Here is a 25,162-nt window from a genome sequence, read left to right on the forward strand (position 1 = left end):
AAGCCCACTTATCAATGAAATGTGATTTGTTTAAACTTTAAACTACAAACAGAATGATTAGTACACTCGTAAGCGACGGAAACTGGCAGTTTTTATCAAAACAGTTCACGACTACAGAGAATCAAACCACCAGAAGCGAATGTTTTGGGGTAGCTAACTTGGCGGATCTTCACTTTGGTCGGCTTCAAGTTTGTGACGTCATGACAACTCCTCTTATTTTTACCTCCATGATCTTCTTCCTCTCCGCCTTCCGCTGTCGACATTCTGCCCCCCCCCCTCTCTTTCTCTCCCCCCCTCTCTCTCTCTCTCTGTCTCTCCAACTCCCGCTCAAGGGAGAGTGACCCGAATAACGCCGAGACTAAAATTGCACTTGTAGAATTCACACGATCTAGTCACATAAATGTTTGCATCGCATATGTTCGAAGTCAACCTGCAACAAGCACTCACAGACGCTATATGGCAGCACTAGCAGTGCACGTCGGAGGATGCGGGAAGCAGTGCAGTCGTTCACGTAATGCAGAATCGGAGCGGTTTATCTGGCATCCGAAAGAGCGCGATCATTGGCTTTCGGGCCAAGGGTCGAAGCATTTGCGAAACGGCTACGTTCGTAAACTGTTGGCATGGCGTCGTGGTTAGAGTCTACCGTGCGTGGCAGAATCGCGCTGCCCAAAACCGGCGACGGGGGGACCCTGGTGCGCCACACACCGTAGACTACCGGGGTGGACGGCCACCGCTGAGGTGTCTACTGGCGAACGGGAGTGCCGCTGTTGACCGAGTATCCGCCCAGATGAACCGAGACACTACCGACAGTGTCTCCTCAAAGGCCGTTCGGCGAAAGTTGCTGCGTGCTGGCCTCGCAGGACGCGCCTCGTTACTACCCCATACTCACCGCTGGTCGCCGCTGACGAAGACTCGAATTGGCGTTCCAGTACCGCAACTGCACGGCGACTGGTGACGTTTCCAGGTGAATCATGTTTTAGGCTCCATCGGACACGACACAATCATTCTGCAACAATCGTCGGGAGGATCCAGAACGGAGAAGCTGGTATTATCGTCTGGGACTGCCCTGGTAACATTTGCTGGGTTATCTAGTCATTATGGAGGCCAAATGGATCAACAGAAGGACGAATCTGTCGGCCCCTACATGCAATTTGTTTGAGAGGTGCTCACATGAATGTGACTGAGCAGTGTAGAATGGAACAGTAGTAGTTTCTGCAATGCAACAGCGCTGCGACCCATTCGTAAATCAGAGGGTGGGATTACTTTTGTATTTCTTTTTGGTAATGGCTTTGATTTTTCACCTTTATGTTCGTTTACTTTATGATTGATTTCCTAAGTATCATGCTATTAAAATATTGTTTTCCTTCTTTCTCTATGTATTCTGCTTTATATCAAAATTATCTATAGCAACGAAAGCACGTCTTGAAAAAAGGAATTCGTTAATATCGATTATAAAATTTACTTTCGACAAGACAGCGGTTAATTTAACTTTGTCAGCGCGAAGCACGTACATTGAACGGGCTGTGCTCTCTTCCAAAAGGGCCAAGGTCATACGTTGTGTGGACCAGCATATTTTGTTGATTAAAAAGCGCTTCCCTTTCTTTTCGCACTTCTGGCTATCGATATTCGATGCTTATATTGTTATGTATTAGCTGCACAGATAGATGGCATGAATGTGCGCCTTGCTTTTGCGGTATTTCGTTCGTTATGAGTCATTGTTTTCGCCTGTGGAAAAAGCACATTTTTTAAGAACCTTCAACATCGCAGCGCATCAGCAATCATTGGTTAATATATTTAAAAACTTAAAACCCTCCTCGATTGCCTTAAGGTGTAGTTATCTAAGCCGAAACCTGGGTTAACACTTAACACTAGGTGCTTTTTTCGAAATAGAGGCGGATTTTAGTTTTTTTTTAATATAAAAAAGCACATTATTTGTATTCTGTTTAAGGGAAAAGGCGCGCCGTGGTTTCTCTGATGAGGAAATTGGCGATTTGCTAAATTTTGGAAATATTGTCGATGCTGTAGATGGTGAAGATGATCAGAGCGACACAGGCGTCTTTGAAGGCGACGGCAGTACATTGTGTTCAAACACAAAACTGTAAAATTTCGGCAGAAACTGGTTTTTCATTTACATGCAGTGTCGAACGCATTTTCGTCACACAGTATGTTTCAGATCAAGAAAACGACAATGACTGATTTCATTACCAGTCTTGCCAACTGCCCCAAATAACCAAAACGGACCTGTATGCTGACTCACTCAGACACATTCCCTGCAACATTTACAACCCACAACGTAAAAATATGCCTCATGCGTATATAATGCTTGTTCTTCAAAATCAGGGAAAGGAAGTGAGAAAGAGTCCTGCAAGGAGACACGTTATCAGCGCGAACGGTGCTGTGTGACGTTGTGGATGGAAGCCTGTTTTAAAATATTTCATACGAGAATGCGGAATAAATCCATGTAGAAACAGCTGTTTTACTTAAATACGCTATTGAGCACTGATCAGTAAGTATTTAAGAACTCGTCTACTGTACCTATATGAATCTATGACTTTTTAATTTTACGAAAATAATGTCATGTGTTGTAACGTAATTTGTGTGTGTTATACCAGACAGCGTATTGCTCATAGTTGCGTATCAAAGAAGACGAAATGGGCTATTGCTAATTTTGTATTTATATGTTCAATATTTTCCAAGGTGTACATTTTTTTACACAGCTAAAATTGCCTGGATTTTGCGGACATGGGCTAGTATGGGGACGGTACTGAGAGTGTTGAATCTGATTAAATCGTTTCTGAAGATATTTGACGGCAATTCAACTATTTTACGTAAGTGAGACGTGGACGACAAGAAGATCAGGAAGGAAGAAACAGAAAATTTTGAAATGCGGTCCTACAGAAGAGTGCTGAACATTATTTACTTTCTCTTTTATTTATTGGAACAGTTATAGAATTGTTACGCTGTAGCGCGCGATACATGCCAACCAACGGGTTTCTTCAAATGCTACAGGCTGAGACTAAGAGAGCCAGAAATGATCGAACACAATCAGTCGCCGTAATGAGAACTACTCAAGGAAGTAAATGATTTAGAGAACTCTTGTTCTAGACGAGTTTAAGGATAGTCAATCTCTAATTCTTTGTCCGAGCTAACAATTGCTGTACAAAGGGCGCTCAAAAAGGTTTGCACAGTCGCCTTTTTTTTATTTTTTTGCAGGATGAGAACGAAATTTTTTGTGAACATACTTGGAACATTTAGCTATAAGCTGGTGTATAAAAGTACTTTCTTTTATTTACAGGTGAGCCATAATGGACCTGGAAGTAGATGTCAGGTTGCGACAACGGTCGGTGGTGGATTTCCTGTTCGAGACCGGCGATGACTCTGCCGCATCGTTTCGCAGGAAGTTGCTCCCTGTTTATGGGGAGGACGCAGTGGATCACAGCAGTACCCAGCGGTGGTTGCAGAGGTTTAAAGAGGGTGATTTATCTCTACTGGACAATCCACGATGCGTTAGACCATCGACGGAAATGAGTGATGTGAATAAGGAGACCATCCAAAATGACAGATATGTGACGACACGACAGCTTTCTGAAATGAGTCGTTTGTCATTGGGTAGTGTGGTATCACTGGTACAGTCACGAGGGAACACAAAAATGAGTGCACGTTGTGTGGCTAGATTATTGACAAGAGAATTGAAAAGGACGAGAAAGAATGTGTGCGAGCGTCTCATGAAGGCCTCTATTGAAGAGTGGAAACAGTGTTTTGACGGCGTCATTATCCAGCATGAAACATGGTTGTTTTTGACCGAACCTGAGAGCAAAATACAGTCCATGGAGTGGCGTCAGCCGGGTTCCATTCGGAAGAAGAAACCAAGACGAACAGCAGGCCGAAAGGCGATGGCCTCCTCCTTCTGGGATCAGTGTGGTGTCATCGACTTTTTAGAACCTGGCTCCACAATTAACAGGGGCCTTTACTGTTTGTCACTGGACAAGCTTCGACGTGCTATCAAGACACACAGACCACAGCGTCAGGGTCAGCTCATCAGAATACTCCATGAAAATGCCAAATGTCATGCAGACCTTATGACGCAGGAGAAAATCAGGAAAATGGGCTGGAAAATTGTCCCTCGTCCTGGCTCCGTCTGATTTTTCCCTCTTTGGTAGTCTGAATGTCCACCTGCACGGTAAAACATTTGATTGTGAGAAAGACCTTATTTCCTGTGTCAAGCGATGGGCCAGATGCGTCACAGCTGATGGAGGCTACATTGGGCAGGCTCAACGTACAGCTAAATGTTCCAAATATAGCTTCTGGAGGTACGTGGAAGACACATTCGTGGTATGGCCCCATGGTATGGATGAATTACATCGATTTCTTGAGCTTTTGAATTCCATCCATGCTAGCATTAAATTTACTATGGAAATAGAAAAAGACGGCTGCCTCCCATTTTTGGATGTTGTCGTTCGCCGTAAAAGCGATGGCACATTAGGACCTGTCGTATATCGGAAACCAAAGCACACAAATCTATATCTTCATGCCAGTAGCTGCCATCACCCTTCACAGACCATAGGTGTCCTTAAGACCTTAGTGTACGGGCGCACTGTATATCCGATAAAGAAAATTGGCAAGAAGAGCTCGCATACTTGAAGAACATTTTTAAATAGAATGGATATTCTCCGCAACAAATTCGTAGAGCATGCGATGCAAAACCTAAAAGGCAGGTATGTGATGGGGAAGAAGATAGTAATTCCTTCAGATCTAGTGCGTTTTTGCCCTGTGTGGGTGCTCTTTTCTCCAAGATAGGCCGTATTCTTGAGAAACACTGTGTTAAGTGATCTTACGGCCCCCCACGAAGATTGCAGCTTTACTCGTCTCTGTGAAGGACGATTTACAGCGTCCTAAAGCGGGTGTGTATCAGATTCCTTGCGGAACTTGTGAGAAGTCATGCTTAGATCAAACAACACGCACCGTTCACGAGAGGTGTGTGGAGCATCGAAGATACACACGCTTATTACAGCCAGACAAGTCAGCTGTGGCCGAACATTGTATTGATACGGGTCATTCCATGAATTACAGTGACGTGAAGATTTTAAGGTGCACCTCTTCTTTTTAGGAATCTGTATTCGAGGAAGCTATAGAAATTAGGTTAGCTAATAATTTAGTAAATAGAGATATAATGGTTTTAATTTGGACAAAGCATGGAATGCGGTTCTTGGAGTAGTTAAACTGCAGGGAAGTCGTGATGGTGTGACGGCCGCCGATGAAACATCGAGAAGCGGATCGGAGGTGTGGGCGGCGCCTGTGTAATCCGCCGCCGACCAGCACCTGCGGGCCGCGAGCGCAGTACCGCCGCAGGCCGCGCTTGCCATCTCGGCGTCAGTCTTGTGGCTCGCTCTGACGATGGCCGGACGATACGCGGCCGAAATATCACAAGACGGCGTTTTATTTGCGCGGCTGCATGCCCGAAATTTAATGGATTATTGCAAGTATGTTCGCAAAAAATTTCAATCTCCTCATGCAAAAAATGGACGACTGTACAAAACTTTTTGTAGCCCTTTGTACGACGGTAACTGATTAGCGAAATTTAAGTCCATATCATCTAGTTATCTCGAAAATATGAGGGATGTTCAATACGTAACGTAACACGTTTTGTTTTCGGCTAATTTCAGTTGAGCTAAATTTGTTGACGGACGTCGTGGAATATTTCCGCTTCGGCCATCATACTTCATGAAGTTGCGGGGCCATAGGTAGCCTTCAGAATGACGTTTGAAACGGAGGTGCGTCCCAGGCAGAGCGCTATCTGTCTCAATCTCTTTTGGCGTGAAACTCGCAGTGCCGGCGGGCCTCACACAGCTGTGGCACTTACAAAAGTTGGAACGTGCGGACACTCTCATTGGAGGTGATCGACAGACCGCAATGAAACACCTCGCTGGTCAACTGGACGCCTCGTCCACCAGTCGGGGTACTCAGAGGTGTGTGTGTGTGTGTGTGTGTGTGTGTGTGTGTGTGTGTGTGTGTGTGTGTGCCTGCCTGGTTCCCTATCACCTAACAGGAGACCATAAAGATCGACCGAGGACAATCTGTGCAGAAGTGCTGGCGCGCTGCGAGGCTCCTCGAGAGAGTGTTTTATCGGACATCGCCGCAGGCGATGAAACGTGGTTTCCTCACTTCGAACCGCAAACAAATAAACAGTGCACGGGGTGTAGCCACATCACGTCTCCTTCAAAGAAAGCCGCTCTCTCAGAAAGCCGCACTCTCAGCAAGTAAAGACACGACGACGGTCTTCCGGGACTCTGGAGGGGTTATTCTGCCCGAGGTCCTCCCTCATGTTGCAACGATCGATTCTGAAATGTATTGTGCTACCCTCTCGAAGCTGAAGAAACGACTTCAACGTGTTCCTCGCCGCAAAGGAATAGAAAATACCTTGTCCTTCACCATGACAACGCGAGATCCCACACAAGCCTGCGCCAGTGAGAGGAGCCCACAAAACTTCACTGCACTGCTCTTCCTCATGCACCCTACATTCCGGATCTCGCAGCCTCCGATTCCATCTCTTTAATCGAATGAAGGATGCATTCCGCGGAAAGCAGTACGTCGAGGTCACTGATGCAGCAACAAGTTGGCGAGTAGAATGGTACCGTGCGGGCGTTCAGGAACCCCCGCCCCCCAGCAAGGTGGCGTGAGGCCGTCGATTAGGACAGAGATTATGTTGTAAAATAGGATGTTGTAGCCAAAAGAGTGGCGAATAATGTGCTATATTCGAATGCTGATTGAAACCAACCTGCTTTCAGAATAAATACACTACTGGCTATTAAAATTGCTCCACCAAAAAGAAATGCAGATGATAACCGGGAATTCATTGGACAAATATACAACACTAGAACTGACATGTGATTACATTTTCACCCAATTTGGGTCCATAGTTCCTGAGAAATCAGTACCCAGAACAACCACTTCTGGCCGTAATAACGGCCTTCATATGCTTAGGCATTGAGTCAAACAGACCTTGGATGGCGTGTACAGGTACAGCTGCCCATGCAGCTTCAACACGATACCACAGTTCATCAAGAGTAGTGACTGGCCAGTTGCTCGGCCACCATTGACCGGACGTTTTCAGTTGGTGAGAGATCTGGAGAATTTGCTGGCCAGGACAGCAGTCGAACATTTCCGTAGAGGACCTGCAAGATACGGTTGTGCATTATCCTGCTGAAATGTAGCGTTTCGTAGGAATCGAATGACGGGTAGAGACCGCATCTCGTGGTCGCACGGTAGCGTTCTCGCTTCCCACGCCCGGGTTCCCGAGTTCGATTCCCGGCGGGGTCAGGGATTTTCTCTGCCTCGTGATGGCTGGGTGTTGTGTGATGTCCTTAGGTTAGTTAGGTTTAAGCAGTTGTAAGTTCTAGGGGACTGATGTACATAGATGTTAAGTCCCACAGTGCTCAGAGCCATTTGAAGGGTAGAGCCACAGGTCGTAACACATCTGAAATGTAACGTCCACTGTTCAAAATGCCGTCAATGAGAACAAGAGGTGACGGAGACGTGTAACCAATGGCACCCCATACCACCACGCCGTGTGATACGCCAGTATCGCGATGACGAATACACGCTTCCAATGTGCGTTCACCGCAATGTTGCCAAACACGGATGCAATCATCATGATCCTATAACCAGAACGTGGATTCATCCGAGAAAATGACGTTTTGCCATTCGTGTACCCAGGTTCGTCGTTGAGCACACCATCAAAAAGGGTTCAAATGGCTCTGAGCACTATGGGACTTAACTTCTGAGGTCATCAGTCCCCTAGAACTTAGAACTACTCCAACCTAACTAACCTAAGGACCTCACACACATCCATCCCCGAGGCAGGATTCGAACCTGCGACCGTAGCGGTCGCGTAGTTCCACAGTGTAGCGCCTCGAACCGCTCACCCACTCTGGCCGGCAGTACACCATCCTGTTGGTGATGTAGCGTCAAGGGTAACCGCAGCCATGGTCTCCGAGCTGATAGTCCATGTTTGTGCAAACGTCGTCGAACTGTTCGTGCAGATGGTTATGTCTTGCAAACTTCCCCATCTGTTGACTCAGGGATCGAGACGTGGCTGCACGATCCGTTGCAGCCGTGCGGATAGGATAGCCTGCAATACGACGTTTATCAAAGTCGGAAACGTGATGGTACGAATTTCTCATCCTTACACGAGGCATCAAAACAACGTTTCACCAGGCAACGCCGGTCAACTGCTGTTTGTGTATGAGAAATCGGTTGGAAACTATCTTGATATCAGTACGTTGTAGGTGTCGCCACCGGGGCCAACCTTGTGTGAATGGTCTGAAACGCAAATCATTTGCATATCACAGCATCTTCTTCCTGTCGGTTAAATTTCGCGTCTGTAGCACGTCATCTTCGTGGTGCAGCAGTTTTAATGGCCAGTATATACTGCGTTAATTATTGAACACGTCTTGCGTATTGCAATAATTTCAAGACACGTTTCCCACTTTACATATTTATTATTTGGCTACTTCGAAATCGTAAAGATCAGGGTAGGTTAGATGAGTAAACAGAATCTGCAAATCTCATAACAACCCCGTTTGGGAGACAATTTTTTTTGTTTTAATTTTCACTTTTAATGCGTGAGAGGTAGCATGCCTTTCCGATGTGCACAGTGACCTGCCCCTCTCATAGTTACATCTTACACTTAGTAATTCGATTTGGGGAAGTGCAGCCGAGAATTGTCATTACAAGGCTAGTATTGAGAACTCGGAAGATACGAATGTTTCACCTCTAATTGCATGTGGTGAAGAGTTTCTGTTTCCTCCCACGCTGCGTCTCTCGTCGCCTGTGTGGTCTGCAGTGTTCTGCTGGAGATGAAAGGATTGTGCCACCTGGTGTAAGAGACCGGAGTGGAGGCTGCCCGGGCGCCGACGTTGTCATGAGAGCGCTCCGACACGCCCACTGAGGTCTGAAGGAGCGCGTGGGGTGAGGTGTCCCGTTAAGCCGCAGGGAAGTTGGTAAACACATCTTCTGGCGGGCTAGCATCGAGGCGTGGGAACGACTTGAGTTCCCAGGCAGTCTCGGCGGGCAAATTCCCGCGTTTTCTGTAAAAGAACAACTACGATTGGCTTGCTCAGGGAACAGCTCCGTGACGTAGCAAAATCGGCGCAGAAATTGGCTCCAAGTATTTCCATTTGTGGAATAGTAGTGCTTCGGCGATAGAGCGGAATTTTCCAGCAGTGATCAAGCTGCCGATTGGCACGTTTAACCACGGCCACTGTGCTGGGGGGCGGTCTCGCCTTTCTGTCTGAGCAGGTGACAACACTGAGCATTCGCTGTTCTGGACAGCCTGTGTTCCAGTGGCTGTCTAACATTGTAAGTAGGCTGTTTAGGTTTCTATGTTGGTAACACCATGTAGCGCTCTGTATGAAAATCACTGGCTGTGCTGTGTGCAGTCTGTGGCTGGTTGGCATTGTTGGAGATTCGCTATTGCAGTGTTGGGCAGTTGGCTGTTAACAGCGCGTAGCGTTCCGCAGTTGGAGGTGAGCCGCCAGCAGTGGTGGATGTGGGGAGAGAGATGGCGGAGTTTTGAGAGCGGACGATCTGGACGTGTGTCCATCAGAGACAGTAAATTTGTAAGACTGGATGTCATGAACTGCTATATATATATATATATATATATATATATATATATATATATATATATATGACTTTTGAACACTATTAAGGTAAATACATTGTTTGTTCTCTATCAAAATCTTTCATTTGCTATCTATGCCTATCAGTAGCTAGTGCCTTCCGTAGTTTGAATCTTTTATTTAGCTGGCAGTAGTGGAGCTCGCTGTATTGCAGTAGTTCGAGTAACCAAGATTTTTGTGAGGTAAGTGATTCATGAAAGATATAGGTCATTGTTAGTCAGGGTCATTCTTTTGTAGGGATTTTTGAAAGTCAGATTGCGTTGCGCTAAAAATATTGTGTGTCAGCGTAGTGTTGATCAGAATAAGTAAAGAGCGAAATGTCTGAGTACGTTCAGTTTTCTTCACCTGTTTGAAAAGAGGTTTATCAGCACAGTAAATCATTAATTTTTCTAAGGGGACGATTCAACTTACTTTCGTTTAATAGAACCCGTTTGACAAAGCTGCTCAAGTTTCGACTTTAGTGTAAGTTTCCGAGTACAGCTGGAAATTCAGGATTCTGCACACAAACGGCTTTTCCTGTCTCTCACAGAATTACAACATCATGTCCATACCTCAAAGTTTTCATCAAGTTCTGTATGAACTCCTTCTCTAAATTTATCTTTGGTTCCCTTTACTGTTTGCTCATTCTACAGGTTGAACAACATTGGAGGTAGGCTACAGCCCTGTCTCACTTCCTTCTCAAGTACTGCTTTTTCTTCATGGCTCTCAACTTTTGTAATTGCTGTCTGGTTTCTGTACAAGCTGCAAAAATAGCCGTTCGCTCTCTGTGTTTTACTCTTGCTACCTTCAAAATTTGTAAGAAGGTAATCCAGTCAACATTGTAGACAGCTTTCTCCGAGTTTACAGATGCTATAAACATAGGTGTGCCTTTCCTTAACTTGTCCTCTAAGATAAGTCGTACGGTCAGTATTGCCTAGCGCGTCCTTGCATTTCTCTGGAATACAAAATGATCTTCTCCGTGTTAGTATTTTGCAACACTGATGGTCCGGTATTATGCACACCTCTCAGAAAACTGCTTTTTTTTTAAATTGGAATTTGAGTTTGGAATTACAAATAAACGATGAAAAAATCTGGGTGTGTATACCCGCAACACATCGCTAAATTGCACAGTAAACATTTTCAACACAGGTGGATAGGAACAGTGGAGAAACGCACATCATTTGAAAAAAAAAAAAAGACTAAAAATGCCGTGTGGAGGCGTGCACGTAATCGCCCCTATGCGATTCTCCAGGCAGGCTTCTCAGAACCAACTGCCACTGGTGTCAGCTGTCTGCGCGGGATTAGCCGAGCGGTCTCGGGCGCTGCAGTCATGGACTGTGCGGTTGGTCCCTGCGGAGGTTCGAGTCCTCCCTCGGGCATGGGTGTGTGTGTCTGTCCTTAGGATACTTTAGGTTAAGTAGTGTGTAAGCTTAGGGACTGATGACCTTAGCAGTTAACCCCCATAAGATTTCACACACATTTGAACATTTGGTGTCAGCTGTCCCCACACACTACCCAGCGTTTAATTCACCGTAATGAGATCTGAGCGAATTAAACTGGCAAGAGATCTGCGGATGTAAAGATAGGAGGACACAAAATACTATTCCCTCGGAATTACTGCCTCGGATTCGTATATTCGCGACCTTACAAATGGAATGTTTCAAGCGTGATAATTTAGTCCGCACTCGGCAACCGGAATGACATTAAATTAAATTAAACGAATAGCAGGTTTTAAGCAGTTACATCTCGGTGAGATGACCGCAATGGTGTCTAAGCAATCTTCGCCCAAGACACATAATGTGGTTTATACAACACCGCTCTTTCACTTTTCCACTTGGTAATCTGTTAGTAACATGAGAGCGATCAATGATACAAGATAATAAAAAAGAGTCGTTACTGGAACATAACAGATAATTACTCGCACTAATACATTTCCAACGATACATACCTTTTAACACACAAACGCAAGGAGGAGAAAGGGGTATCAAGGGAACTCACATAAGAAGAAAGACAGAGAAATGATAAACAACACTTCAAAGAAATAAAGTCGATTTCCTCCCTTTGAGACAATATGGATTTATGATTTACAAAGAAGGCACCTTTCTTTGTCATTAATTACTCAGTGTTCAGTCAGTTCTAGATATTACACGTACTTACATGCATACAATATATATGTCGTTTTACTGCCCCCTTTGACTGAGGCAAGGAAATGATACTTACTTGAAGAAATCAAACTGAAAAGTCATTCACTGATTCAGTACCTTAAATAGCTCATAGAGCTCAATGGGTGTACATCTGTAGGCAGAAATAAAGTTTTCAGTATTCTCGTTATCAAACCCACACATTGCTAATACACATAGATAACACGTAACGTTATCTTTCATCATGCTGAATTATAACGTTCAACAGTTATAAATTTCATAAAGCGACAGCACGTGGGTAGTCATCACAGAGAATAATTGTTCATTACACTTAGTTTTTCTGTTTATTTGACTCGTAATATGAAGACACAAATGATTAAATTTAATTTATAGTATTTTCTTTAAAACGTTTGCACAAACTTGGATCAGTTATTTTGTTTATTAAAGATTTAATTGAGAGTCTAAGGTGGATAGGACTGGCGACATGGGCATTGGAAGTGACAGACAAGGTGTGTAGAACTGCAGACGCGATGGCGTCGTCGTAGTCAGAACCACCCGGGAAGGCTACTCGGAATTAGTGGACACGATACCTTTCAAGACCGGGTTCCGTGGACATTAAAACTACGTCCACATTCGGTGCATTATATAAAAAAGTGGACAGACCCGTAAATACCTACGTGCGCAACAAGATAAGTATTAGAGTACAGTTAATTAGTTTTCTCTCAGTCTGGCAATAATCGTTGTTTCTTGTATCAGTATTTATTTGTAAGAAATTCTCGTGAGTATAACTTGAGGCCGTAATATTCCGGTATGACCATAACAGTTTTTGCTGCAGCACAGTCCCTTTACGGCAGACCATAGAAAGTTCTTTTTTTAATCGTCTTTATCAGTCACGGACCAGTCTAGGAACAAATAAAAACAGGCACATTATATAGAGTGTACGTGCATTGTTTGCTCCACTTTGTCTACTTCGAAACACTTAATATCGGTTTACAACGTTAAGAATGTAGTCGTCGGAAGTAGCATACTGACAACAATTGAGTTTAAGGTTAACTCGCCGGACGTGCAACAGATTTGAGTGGAGCCGTGGTGGCGAGTAACCGGTGACTGCACATCGCGTGGATTCAGTGGGTGTGTGTGCGGTGCCGGTGGTTTTGCTGAATTCAAAAGAGATTATTCCTTTTGTGACTGGAATTGCTGACTGCCTTCACATCTAAGCACCGGCAAGTTCCACCCAGTTTCACGTAGGTTATTCAGCAGATGACACAGTTATTTCACTAACCACTTACCACAGTCGTATTTTTACTTACCACAAACATTTCTAAATGGACATTTAACAAATAGGTTATCCCAAGTCAAGTGTCCTAGTTTAGAAGATCCCAGCTCGACCATCTTCAATTTTGATGAAATTTGTACAGGATGTACCTGAGGGCCTTACATGAACTTATGCAAAGTTTCAGGCTCACTTGTAACTTGGTTGAAGTGCTAGAGCCATTTTCGTGACGAACACTTTTACAGAGACCGAAAAGTCGTGGAGAAATCGTCAAGTTTGGCATTCCACTGTTCCTAATGTAAAAGAGCTAGGCTCTTGCTTATTTTTAATTGCTTTGACTTCATAAAATAAGTTTTATTCCTTGCTCCTTGAGCCTTACTTACGGAATATTTTATAATTTTAGGCCTCACCACGAGAGGTTTAATTACCATTCACCTATGAATTCAACTGATGCGTTTATACTGCACTACAAATTTTTATTTAATTATAACTTTCTTCATTTGTATGGGGAAATGATTCGATTAATGTAACTGATAATATTTTGGGTCTCTTTCCCGTTCAAACAAGAACACAGTTTTGTACATGTAGTATTCTCGTTAATCACATTTATCAAGACAATGCCTCTCCTTCCTTTGTTAGAAGACAAAAAGCGTAATGGATTTCTTATCCACGAAACACTTCATGATAAACATATGAAACCCCTAACTGCGGACTTTACGCAAGGACACAGCAGAAGTAAAATTTATTTATTTGTATTCTATAGTACTTCTCGTTTTCTTACTTGGCCACGGATGCCATAGATGTATACATTCCTTATTTATATGGTTATCTCTACATGGCATTTTAAAGTTATAACTTTGTTTCTTAAATTACTCATAGATCAGATAATGTATTTATAACTATTTTGGTGTGAAGCTACTCACTAATTATAAATAGGTACGTAACATTTACAAAAAATCAGGGAAGTAAGAGAAATAATCATTTATCATGTGCTGCTCAAAACTTCGCACTCTCTCTAAAATTCGAATCACAGACGCATGCGAAACATATCAAGCATATTACTATTATTCACTAAATTACACTAATTGATAATATTCTTATCAGCAGCTTCATAGATTACAGGGCTGAAGGTTATATTACCCAATCAAGAGATTTTTATATGTATTTTTCATCAGACCATATTGTAGTCAAGATTTTGACTAGAATGTGGTAATTTTGAATTCGCGATAAAGTATTCCGTAGTTATATCGTTCTCGGTTGATCACAGATCGCTCTGAGTAACTAAAGTCTGTTTACGGTACATGTACACTACTAACGCAAATAGTTGAGGGTGAAATTTCTTTGAGATTTAGTTTACAGCTTCCACTCATCTACATGAAATAATTATTTATATATATTAAAGAAATAAAGCCACAGATGACTAATCAGACTGTATTTCATAAGTTAAATAGTTTCTGTAGTACTTAGCACCTTAAGCTGTCACGAGGTGAATATTTCCACAAAAACACTGCGAACAGGACAGTGCTTGAAAGCTTACAGCTAAGACATCGGGCTGGAGTATACACAATTATTCTACTACTTAGCACAGTTTAATATCTATCTCCATAGGTGTTCGCCACTGCATTACCCATTCATTCATTCAGATCTCTAAGAACACTGCCATTTAATCTTTAGCGAATATAGATAATAAAATTTTTCTTTCTTTGTGTCTTACCTAAGGTGGCATCTGCTCTGTCTCACACATATCTTACAAAAATTCGTACATATTTGTTAACTTTCCCAGCACCTAAACCCCAGTCCTTTTGGAAGGTCGATTCTTTAGCCTCCTCTAAAAATTCTATACTCCCCGACCAATCTGCACTTAAATACTTATTTGGGCCCTTTCATTTAACTAAGGTTCACATTTACAAATATATAGAAAGGTACCCGTGGTCTAGGGGTCTTTGATTCATAATCAAAACGTCTTCGGTCCCGGGTTCGATCCCTGCCACTGCCTAAACTTTGATAAATAATCAGGATTGGCGGCCGAAGACTTCCGGCGTAAGAAGTCAGCCTCATTCTGCCAACGGCCTTGTCAAAGAGGGCGGAGGAGCGGATAGAGGTTCAGGACACTCTCTAGTCCTACGGGTGGGAAATTGCCCCTAAAGGCGGAAGAATCAGCAATGATCAACGACATGAGAATGCAGAAGGCAATGGAAACCACTGCATTAAAGACACGTAACGTGTATCCACAGGACATGTGGCCTGTAGTTGAAGAACTGTCATGATGATCTCTCCATTGGCAAAAGATTCCGGAATAGTCCCCCATTCGGATCTCCGGGAGGGGACTTCCAAGGGGTTGGTTACCATGAGAAAAAGATTGAATAATCAACGAAAGGATAACGTTCTACGAGTCGGGGGCGTGGGATGTCAGAAGCTTGAACGTGGTAGGGAAACTAGAAAATCCGAAAAGGGAAATGCAAATGTTCAATCTAGATATAGAAGGGGTCAGTGAAGTGAAGTTGAAGGAAGACAAGGATTGCTGGTCGTATGGGTATCGGGTAATATCAACAGCAGCAGAAAATGGTATAACAGGTGCAGGATTCGTTATGAATAGGAAGGTAGGGCAGAGGGTGTAATACTGTGAACAGTTCAGTGACCGGTTGTTCTAATCATAATGGACAGCAGACCAACACCGCCAACGATAGTTCAGATATACATGGCGACGTCGCAAGCTGAAGATGAACAAATAGAGAAAGTGTATGAGGATATGAAATGGTAATGCAGTATGTAAAGGGGGACGAAAATCTAATAGTCATGGGCGACTGGAATGCAGTTGTAGGGGAAGGAGTAGAAGAAAAGGTTACAGGAGAATATGGGCTTGGGACAAGGAATGAAAGAGGAGAAAGACTATTTGAGTTCTGTAACAAGTTTCAGCTAGTAATAGCGAGGAGGTATACTTGGAAAAGGCCGGGAGATACGGGAAGATTTCAATTAGATTACATCATGGTCAGACAGAGATTCCGAAATCAGAGCCTGGATTGCAAGGCGTACCCAGGAGCAGATATAGACTTAGATCACAATATAGTAGTGATGAAGAGTAGGCTTAAGTTCAAGACATTAGTCAGGAAGAATCAATACGCTAAGAAGTGGGATACGGAAGTTCTAAGGAATGACGAGATACGTTTGAAGTTCTCTAACTCTATAGATACAGCAATAAGGAATAGCGCAGTAGGCAGTACAGATGAAGAGGAATGGACGTCTAAAAAGGGCCATCACAGAAGTTGGGAAGGAAAACATAGGTACAAAGAAGGTAGCTGCGAAGAAACCATGGGTAACAGAAGAAATACTTCAGATGATTGATGAAAGGAGGGAGTACAAACATGTTCCACGAAAATCAGGAATACAGAAATACAAGTCGCTGAGGAATGAAATAAATTGGAAGTGCAGGGAAGCTAAGACGAAATGGCTGCAGGAAAAATGTAAAGACATCGAAAAAGATATGATTGTCGGAAGGACAGACTCAGCATACAGGAAAGTCAAAACAACATTAAAAGCAACGGTGGTAACATTAAGAGTGCAACGGGAATTCCACTGTTAAATGCAGAGGAGAGAGCAGATAGGTGGAAATACATTGAAAGCCTGTATGAGGGTGGAGATTTGTCTGATGTGATAGAAGAAGAAACAGGAATCGATTTAGAGGAGATAGGGGATCCAGTATTAGAATCGGAATTTAAAAGAGCTTTGGAGGACTTATGGTCAAATAAGGCAGAAGGGATAGTTAACATTCCATCAGAATTTGTAAAATCATTAGGGAAAGTGGCAACAAAACGACTATTCACGTTGGTGTGTAGAATATATGAGTCTGGCGACATACCATCTGACTTTCGGAAAAGTCGGCAAGAGCTGACAAGTGCGAGAATTATCGCACAATCAGCCTAACAGCTCATGCATCGAAGCTGCTTACAAGAATAATATACAGAAGAATGGAAAAGAAAATTGAGAATGCGCTAGGTTCCGATCAGTTTGGCTTTAGGAAAAGTAAAGGCACGAGAGAGGCAATTCTGACGTTTCGGCTAATAATGGAAGGAAGGCTAAAGAAAAATCAAGACACTTTCATAGGATTTGTCGACCTGGAAAAAGCGTTCGACAATATAAAATGGTGCAAGCTGTTCTAGATACTGAAAAAAGTAGGCGTAAGCTATAGGGAGAGACGGGTCATATACAATATGTACAACAACCAAGAGAGAATAATAAGAGTGGACGATCAAGAACGAAGTACTCGTATTGAGAAGGGTGTAAGACAAGGCTGTAGCCTTTCGCCCCTAGTCTTCAATCTGTACATCGAGGAAGGAATGATGGAAATAAAATAAAGGTTCAGGAGTGGAATTAAAATACAAGGTGAAAGGATATCAATGATACGATTCGCTGATGACATTGCTATCCTGAGTGAAAGTGAAGAAGAATCAAATGATCTGCTGAACGGAATGAACAGTCTAATGAGTACACAGTATGGTTTGAGAGTAAATCGGAGAAAGACGAAGGTAATGAGAAGTAGTAGAAATGAGAACAGCGAGAAACTTAACATCAGGATTGATGGTCACGAAGTCAATGAAGTTAAGGAATTCTGCTACCTAGGCAGTAAAATAACCAATGACGGACGGAGCAAGGAAGACATCAAAAGGAGACTCGCTATGGGAAAAAAGGCATTTCTGGCCAAGAGAAATCTACTAATATCAAATACCGGCCTTAATTTGAGGAAGAAATTTCTGAGGATGTACGTCTGGAGTACAGCATTGTATGTTAGTGAAACTTGGACTGTGGGAAAATCGGAACAGAAGAAAATCGAAGCATTTGAGATGTGGCGCTATAGACGAATGTTGAAAATTAGGTGGACTGATAAGGTAAGGAATGAGGAGGTTCTACGCAGAATCGGAGAGGAAAGGAATATGTGGAAAACACTGATAAGGAGAAGGGACAGGATGATAGGACATCTGCTAAGACATGAGGGAATGACTTCCATGGTACTAGAGGGAGCTGTAGAGGGCAAAAACTGTAGAGGAAGACAGAGATTGGAATACGTCAAGCAAATAATTGAGGAGGTAGGTTGCAAGTGCTACTCTGAGATGAAGAGGTTAGGACAGGAAAGGAATTCGTGGCGGGCCACATCAAACCAGTCAGTAGACTAATGACAAAAAGAAAATCACATTGGTCGTATGCTTATACAATGTATCCTAGTTACTTATGAAAACACATTATTACTAACATAGTGAAATTAACTGTATAGCTGTTCGCTTCTACTTTAGAGTAGTTCAGAGTTTTAATGTATTCAGTACTGACGAATTGGACGGTTAAAGTGCAATTCCTGAGCTTGTAGTTTGCTTTTCACCTTTCGTTGGCTCAGGTGTGCTTAGGGAAGATATTTATTAAGCTCTCGGTGTGAATAAACTCCTTTACTTTTGTTGGTAATGAGATATGCTAACAAATAACTGACTTGGAATTAAATTGCCCCCACAAAAAAATGGCTCTGAGCACTATGGGACTCAACTGCTGAGGTCATCAGTCCCCTAGAACTTAGAACTACTTAAACCTAACTAACCTAAGGACATCACACACATCCATGCCCGAGGCAGGATTCGAACCTGCGACCGTAGCAGTCGCGCGGTTCCAAACTGCGCGCCTAGAACCCTCAGCCACTGCGGCCGTCCATTGCCCCCACACATTCAGGTTTCGGTTGTTTGTGTAACGCTTCATAGCAAATGTAATACGACGTGTTCAGTGTATTGTGTCATAATCTAGAGGATGGTAACCGTTTGGCTTTTTTCTTCAAACTCATTTTAATGATACAAGGAGCGTGGCGTGTCTAACGTATCCTTACTGAACATTTCCGTCTGGTGACGTAACGCGCTAATCAACCTATATATGCGGGTGCGAGAAATGACCCACGTCGCAACTGTTGTTGTATTTTTTGTCATCCTTATAATCATTATCATTATCGTCTGTCAAAAATTTGAACAGCTGAAACTGTTTGTATCTGCGTAGGTTCTCTCCGGCAGAATGACAAAAAGAGTTGGCTCTGCCGCAATACTCCTAGTTGTTTGGTCCTGTGGCTGCAGGTGACTAGAACGCATTTCAGCAACGTAAGTATTTTCATTAGGGACTGGACTATGACAGTCGCGTTACCGGAGCTGTCTGGGACGTGTCACTCCTAACCTGTTGCTTTACCGCGTTTAATTCTCATTCTAAGTAACCTGTATGACCATTAAGGGGGTTTTGCACATTTTCTTGCTAGTTAGGCAAATCTTGTATTAACGTTTCTTGCATTTAGTCTAAGTCGATTTTCATCATCTGTATAGAAGCGTCTGTTCCTTCCATTTTTTAGTGAACAGTCCAGATTGCTCTTCATTCAGTTCGGTAACGTGAATGTTGCGACAAGTTAAGTCATTATATTCGTTAACCATATTGTCTCGCTTCTGAACTGCGGCAGTAAAGTCATCAGTTACACTGTCTTGTTTTTGTATATTATCACAGTTTTGAATCAAGTTATTAGTTTGTTGTTTTATAGTGGACATAACTGTTAATCATTTTGGACAAACTATTTTCCATCCTGTTCAAATTTTGTTTCATGGTAGTCATATCATTAGCCATAGTCTCCAGTTTTTGTAATATTATTTTCCACCGTGGGTCTGTAGCGGCATTATGTTATTTCAATTTTCATGGCGATTGCGCCCATCGGGCCTGATAAGCTGTTTCAGTAAGTGAAGAAGCCCTCATTCTAAATTGCTGACGGGTTATCATTATAATACCGTACAATTCTGTTTGACGAATCTGTTACTTATCTTATACAGCTGAGTTCTAAACCCTTCAAAGATTTTCTGTGAGTGCAGCGCAACACGATAAAATACTTACGTGATAAACAAATGCTAATCGCTACTGCAAGTTCCGTGCACCTAACTGCAAAAGTTTGTCATCTATTAGCTTTGTTTTGGGAAGTATACCATAATTACAAAGTAATTACAAATTTTAGCATCGACCAAATTTTCTCTTTTTAAAACCTCAGAGAAAATTTTTTTACAGCTACAGAAACCATATCTAGGCAGAATGAGTGGCGTCTTCTCTTACTTCGTGATGTAGCTGTTATTAACGAAACCTTCCAAAAAAAGTATGCATTATAATCCTTTCATGCCACTTCCTTATTTTATACACCTTTCTCCAATTTCTTCGCTAATTTTCAACAAATGTTTTTCCCTTTGTATTTTTAATAGCCTTCCAGTGGTAATAAGTACGTCTCATTTGTTTAGATGAAAAAGAAACAATCCTAAAATATACATATTTTGAAATGAAATTACATGTTCTTGTTGTGGTTGTGGTCTTGAATCCAGAGACTGGTTTGATCCAGCTCTCCATGCTACTCCATCCTATGCTAGCTTCTTCATCTCCGAATAACTACAGCAACCTACAACCTTCTCAATCTGCTTAGTGTATTCATCCCGTCGTCTCCCTCTACGATTTTCACCCTCCACGCTTCCCTCCAATACTAAATTGGTGATCCCTTGATGCCTCAGAACGTGTCCTGCCAACCGATCCCTTCTTTTAGTCAGGTTGTGCCACAGATTCCTTTTACTCCCCAATTCTATTCAGTACCTCGCCACGTGATATACCCATGCTTTCCTCAGAGTCATTAGTTATATAGTTATTTAAGTGTCTCATTTTCTAATGTAACTCCTTCTGCATCACATGATTTTCCTCGTTTCGCTTTTGTTAATTTTATCTTATATCCTCCTTTCAAGACACTGTCCATTACGTTCAGCTGCTCTTCCAGGTCCTTTGCAGTCTTTGACAGAATTACAATGTCGTCCATAAACCTGAAAGTTTTTATTTCTTCTCCATGCATTTTAATTCCTTATTTTTTGTTTCCTTCATTGCTTGCTCAATATACAGATTGAATAACATCGGTGGTAGGTTACAACTCTGTCTCACTCCCTTCTCAACCTCTGCTTCCATTTCGTGTCCCTCGACTCTTATGACCGCCATCTGGTTTCTGTACAAACTGAAAATAGCCTTTATCTCCCTGTATTTCACCCCTGCCAGTTCAAAATTTGAAAGAGAGTATTCCAGTGAACATCGTCAAAAGCTTTCTCTAAGTCTACAAATGCTGTAAACGTAGGTTTGCCTTTCCTTAACCTGTCTTCTAAGATAAGTCTTAGGGTCAGTATCGCCTCGCGTGCTCCAACATTTCTAAGGAATCCAAACTGCTCTTCCCCGAGGTTGGCTTCTACCAGTTTTTCCATTCGTCTGTAAAGAATTCCTGTCCCTACAATGCAACTCTGACTTACTAAACCGATAGTTCGGTAATTTTGACATCTGTCAACACCTTCTTTCTTTGGGATTGGAATTATTATATTCTTTTTGAAGTCTGAAGGTATTTCACCCTCTCATACATCTTTCTCACCAGATGGTAGAGTTTTGTCAGGACTGGATCTCCCAAGGCTGCCACTAGTTCTAACGGAATGTTGTCTATTCTCGGGACATTGTGTTCCAGTGCTCTCCCAAATTCTTCACGCAGTATCATATCTCCCATTTCATCTTCATCTACATCCTCTTCCATTTCCATAATATTGTCCTCAAGTACGTCGCTCTTGTATAGTCCCTCTACATACTCCTTCCACGTTTCTGCTTTCCCTTATTTGCTTCGAACTGGATTTCCATCTGAGCTCTTGATATTCATGCAAGTGGTTTTCTTTTCTCCAAAGGTCTCTTTAATTTTCCTGTAGGCATTATCTATCTTACCCCTCGTGAGATAAGCCTCTACATCCTTATATTTGTCCTCTAGCCATCGCTGCTTAGCCATTTTGCACTTCCTGTCGATCTCATTTTTGAGACGTTTGTATTCCTTTTTGCCTGCTTCACTTAACTGCATTTTTGTATTTTCCCCTTTGATCAATTAAATTTAGTATCTCTTCTGTTACCCAAGGATTTCTACTAGCCCTCGTCTTTTTACCTACTTGATCCTCTGCTGCCCTCACTATTTCATTCCTCAAAGCTACCCATTCTTCTTCTATAGCATCTCTTTCCCATGTTCTTGTCATTCGTTCCCTAATGCCCTCTCTGAAACAGTCTACAGCCTCTGGACCTTTTAGTTCCGTATAAAGATCTATTTTAAATAGCATTACGAAGGTCGCCAGTTTAACTAACTGTAATATGAACTGGACAAGTTGAATTGACGATAGATCTACAGTTTTACATTAATTACTGCGACAAAAAATATTATCTTGAAATAACCGGCATGGCTTCGTATTTTTGCGACCGTGTGAATTTGTAATGCTTAAAGTGCGGTACTGCAATTCGCACTGGGCAATCGGAATTACATTTAATTAAATAAAGAGCAGAATCAAACAAATAACTACAATTCCTAGCTATCTCGGTGAGATGACCGCAATGGCGGCTGCGCAAATTTCGCGCAAGCTAGTTATTGCGGTTTGTACAGCAACACTCTTCACTTGTACACTTGATTATCTGTCAACAACGTAAGGGAGGGATTAATGATCAGAGATACTAAAGCAAGGGTGATTACAAGTACGTAATATTACAATTATTTGCAACAGTAAATTTACAACGATTCATATAGTGTGTTTCCGTAAGAGCGTGCAAAAATGTAGCAGGGCATAGAGGATGCTCCACTGAGCAATCTGAGGCCAGGAACCTGGGGTCGGAGAAGCCAGCATAAGGAGATAATAGGAACAAAACCACATTACTGTGTTCCTTTTTTATTTACACTATTTATAGTTAACTGCAGATGCTATCACTCACACAATGAACGTACCATTTGTACTGTACCTTACAAAATGTGCTGAAACTGACGGCCATAAATGTCAGTGCAAGCATGACGTCGGCGTACAACATTCTGACGCACCCTGACAAATGTCCCTGGTGTGTTTCGAATCGTATCACAGGCAGCGACAATTCTGGCAACAAATCCCATCTCCGTATCCACAGGGATCTCGTACACAAGTGACTTTAGATATCCCCACAGGAAATAATCAAGGAGATTCAGGTCAGGTGACCTCGCAGGTCACGGAATAGGACCTCCACTTCGAATCCCACGACCAGGAAATACAGAATCGAGATGTTTGCGAACACGCACACTGGAGAGAGGTGATGCACCGCCATTTTCTGTCCACATCGTCTCACGAACACCGGAGGCTACGTTCTCCAACAACTCAGGTAGAACTCTTTGCACGAACGTGAAGCACAGTTTGCCATTCAGACGGCCACGTTAAAGATATGGCCCAATGACATTGTCACCTACCAGGCCAGCGCAAAACGTGACTCTACTGCAGCGTGTGGGTTTTCCTCATCCCGCACATGGCTGTTCCTGCTGTTCGAAATACTATCACGATCAAATTAAGCCTCGTCCGTAAACAGTACGAGTTGGAGAAAATCTGGTCTACGAATCGATTGCTGGAGCAGCCACTGACAAAATGCTACCCTTGATTTTGATTTGATTTGAACAGGAGAGCTAAAATACCTTAGGTCTATCCCAGCACTGCCCACATTGAAACTAGGTTGGCTCCCTGTATATCTAGCAAAGCCAACAAGTGCCCTTAAATAGTGCAAGGAGTCCCTTTACCAGTTTTTTGATAGACACAATTTCTTCAGGTCTAGTTGTCCCGAAGAATCTGTATCTTTTACTGTCCAATGCCATGCATTCAAAGACTAGGTGTGATGCAGTTACTTCACCCTCATCACAGATCCTACATTTAGGGTCCTCTTCCATTATACCCATTGTGTGTAGGTTTTCCCATGGCCGGTCATCAGTCCAGTCATTAGTTTGATCTCTTTCCTGTTCCATCCCAGGATTACAGAGCTTCTTTTAAAACATGGCTTGGGCATCATTACCTTACCATGTTTATGTTTATGGACCACGATACAATATCCTACGTGCTGTTTCCTAAGCCAATTCCGAAGTTCTAATTTGATCATAGCCTTGGTGATTGTCAAGGCAGGTTCCGGTCCAATAAATGGAGTTGTTGCCCCCATCGTAGCCAATCTATCGGCTTGTTCCCTGAGTGGCCAGGGACCCACACTAGGTAAACCCTATTGCTTCCCCCCAGGTTCCCCCAGAGCCCTGTGGCAATCTGCAACTATCTTAGATCTTGTTGCAGGAGTTGCCAATGATCTGAGGTCTGCCTGGCTGTCTGAATAGATAGTTGCTGGTGCACCTACTCATATTCTCCTCCACACATGCCCTGATTACAGTAATTTAGGCTTGGTATACAGAGGCCAGTTTCCCTAGAGAGATGCTGCTCTCCAGTCTTGGCTGAACCCCGTACAACCCTGCCCCAACGCCTTGATCGGTGAACCAAGCGATGTCCCCCTACGATGTCGAACTGTTTTCTCCCACTGCTCCCTACTTCCAATTATTATAGTGTAAGGCTTGTCGAAGCAGTTAGGAGTTATATAGTCAGCGGGCATTTCCACAGCCATACCTATATTTACCTCACTCACTATGTTAGTGTGTGATTCTGGATATCCAAATGAGACCCAGTCTTGGCCAGTTTTAGTCTGTATGGCCCAGCTGCTGCCTCCATCGTAACCCAAAGGTGAAGTGGAGGCATGTCCAGCATGACTTCCATTCCAGCGGTTGGTGTGCTGCTAATTCCACCTGTTATGGCTAAGCACGCCAGTCTCTGCACCTTAGCAAGCAAGCTCTTTAGCAGCAACCCACTGTTCTACCTTCTTCCACCACACTGCGGCCCCATAGGGAATCCTAGGTCTAACCACTGTGGTGTATATCCAGTGCATAGTGCTGGGGATTAAGCCCCAGTTTTTGCCACAAGCCCTCCTAGTACTCACTAAAGTGCTTTTTGCCTTGGAGCAGATACTCTTAATATGAGGGGTCCAAGTTAGCTTCTCATCCAAGGTTATCCCTAGATATTTCACTGCCCCCTTCACAGGTAGAGTTTCATGGAAGAGGTTTAGATTCCAACTTGCATGCTGAATATGTCTCTTCGTAAATGGCACCACAACAGTCTTCTTAGGATTAACATGCGACCCTTAGTGCAAAGTCAGCCACAAGCATTGCGTGGACACATGGGTCGCATGAGTGT

This window comes from Schistocerca gregaria, chromosome 9 (genome assembly GCF_023897955.1).
Source record: "Schistocerca gregaria isolate iqSchGreg1 chromosome 9, iqSchGreg1.2, whole genome shotgun sequence".
NCBI classification, from domain to species: domain Eukaryota; kingdom Metazoa; phylum Arthropoda; class Insecta; order Orthoptera; family Acrididae; genus Schistocerca; species Schistocerca gregaria.